The sequence below is a fragment of the Oratosquilla oratoria genome, chromosome 10 (assembly GCF_046742065.1).
Source record: "Oratosquilla oratoria isolate Oo_2021 chromosome 10, ASM4674206v1, whole genome shotgun sequence".
Lineage (NCBI taxonomy): Eukaryota > Metazoa > Arthropoda > Malacostraca > Stomatopoda > Squillidae > Oratosquilla > Oratosquilla oratoria.
In genome coordinates, this window is record NC_134786.1 from 23,159,475 (window position 1) to 23,161,974 (window position 2,500).

General features: G+C 45.3%; 1 protein-coding gene across 5 annotated transcripts in view; it reads right to left on the reverse strand.

Moving 5' to 3' along the window:
• The window catches only part of pnt (ETS transcription factor pointed), a 729,717-nt gene that overhangs the window by 137,915 nt on the left and 589,302 nt on the right, over window positions 1-2,500 (reverse strand). The gene's annotated exons all lie outside the window — the stretch shown is intronic.

Genomic DNA, 2,500 nt, shown 5'->3' on the forward strand with positions numbered 1-2,500 from the left:
GTGTGTATGACTAGGCATGTGTAAACTTCCTTTCACACTCAATAAATCTCCCTCTCATACACAACCAGGCAGGCAGGCAGATACGCCTACAAGCACACACATACACACACACTCTTGAACTCTCATCCAGTAGGGTAATAGCTGTTGATCACGAGACCAACACGTGATTCAAGATTATGGTGAAACACATATACAAATACATACACACACACACACACACACACACACACACACACACACACACACACACACACACACACACACACAATTTGTCATTCATGTAGTCACTCTCAGAAGTCCCGTTCCCTGATTTCAAGTGTAGCTTACATACTCTAATCTGGGAAGGACGAGATCCTCTAAGTTTTCTTCATTGTCTTCGCGCGTGCAGTGAAATATCAACTTATATGGCTTATCTACATTCTTGTTAATATTCTATTTGTGACAAAATTTCCGCAATTAACACTCTCAATTCCTTCTCTTTCGCCCTTACACCAGCTTCTATGAACAAATATACACAGAAGAACATGCACGAGCTCCTGCGTGTCTTCTTTACGCATGAACAACGTCAGTAGAAAATGCTGCAGTGAGGAAACGGCTGCCAGAAGCAGGAAGGGTAGCGCTGGAGGCGGAGGAGTAGTTGGAGGGAGGAGGATGGGTGTGGAGGGTGGGTGTGGGTGGGAGGGGGAGTCGTAAAGGGTCAGGGATGGGTGGTAACTTGACCCTTGCATACCCCCTCCCAACCTTCCCCCTTCCCTCTACCCCCAACCTCCCTCTCCCCCCCTAACCCCCATCTACCCTCATCTGCGTTGAATCTCCGTCGTCCCAGTTCCCTCACACTCATTACTGGTCATGTTTATTTTGCATTCATTAACTTTAACGGGAGCTCAAACGTGCTCCGTTTGAAATAATCGCGTTCATATCAGACCCGCTTGTCATTTTTATCAATTATCCAACCGTTTTCTACTGTTTTGATATCCCTCACTCTACCCACCCCCACCCTCCCTTTCCAAGACCACCAAGATTTCCGAGCTCTCAGTGACTCAGTGACAGCAAGAACCAAAGAGTCTTCAATACAACCAGGAGCTCACGAGCGTCATTATACGCAGATCCTAAGTAAATAGTCCTCTCCTTCCAATATAAACAATAATATGGCAGAGAATAAATACCACTCCACAAACTATCTGCCAACATTTTTTTCCAAGAATGTTCTACTGTCAACATGACTATCTCTTCCCATTAGTTTCATTCTGATTATCCCCCCACCCACCCCTATACCCCTCTTACCCTCACCGGCATTCGTCGTAAGAGTTTGAAGAATGATACCCTCGTGTCAATCGAGAATTCTTGGGAAAAATTAATCCACAAAAATGGGAATAGAACTTACTGAAATGGTATTCGCTACGCTACGATGACGCCTTTATACACTTTATCCTGGTCGGCGCCAGGTTTGGCTGCCTCAAACAACCCGTTCACGTTCGAAGACTTTCTTCTGGTGAACGTCAGACAAATTTCATTCAGCTTTGGGGTCAGGAAGGGGTTGATCTTTCAATTCTACATCATTATAGAATAAATCAAGTTGACTAAGTCGACCAAGGGGTCTTCGCTTTGTAGCGCCGACCCTTTTACATGTAACACAGGACTGAGAAGCATCTGGTATACGGATGGAGGGAAGATGAAAAGATACAAGAAAGAAAGGGAAAAAATTAAAACCGCCCGAGCCTAACATGTGTAGATAAACAAACAAAATACAACTCCCCTCTCTCTCTCTCTCTTCGTGTATGTTGTACTGACTGTATGTTTTATGTGGCCAATATCCTAGAGACTTTAGTGGCATCCCTACGGACCAGGGCCGCTCAGCATTCTTTCATGACTAGAGACTAGACTTCATTCACAAATGAATATTGATTTTTTTTAACTACTATTATCACTCCGTTGTGCTACTGAAATTGTCTCCACTCAAAAACGATTGGTCCCTTTGAACTACTCCCATCCTTACATTGTGCTGACACCCTTCTTAAATCTTTCCTTTACCACCTTTAAGTGCGATATTGTTCTCATGAATAGAAGTACTGGGTACTTACAACAAAATACTAAAACTCATTCTCTCTCTCTCTCTCTCTCTCTCTCTCTCTCTCCACCTAACCTCTTAAGAGGGCGAGCCACAACAGTTTCTTTAACGGACAAAACGGTCATCGCTACCACTCCGAAGTCGATGAACTTCGAACACAAAACAACAACACATCGAAGCCGACACCCTCGCGCCGCCTCTGCCGTGGGAGGTCATGGGGGTGTCCGTGGTGTCATTTGGACGCTGGCTGGCCCAGCTATGGGGGTGGTACCGATATGATGGGGTGGTAGTGATATGGGGTGGTAGCGAATGATATGGGTACAAGGGGGGTTGTCATGGTGGTGGTGGCGGCAATAGTTATGGTGGTCGAAATGGTGATGGTAGTGGTGGAAGTGGTGGTAGTAATGGTATAGTAATGGTGGTGGAAGTGAT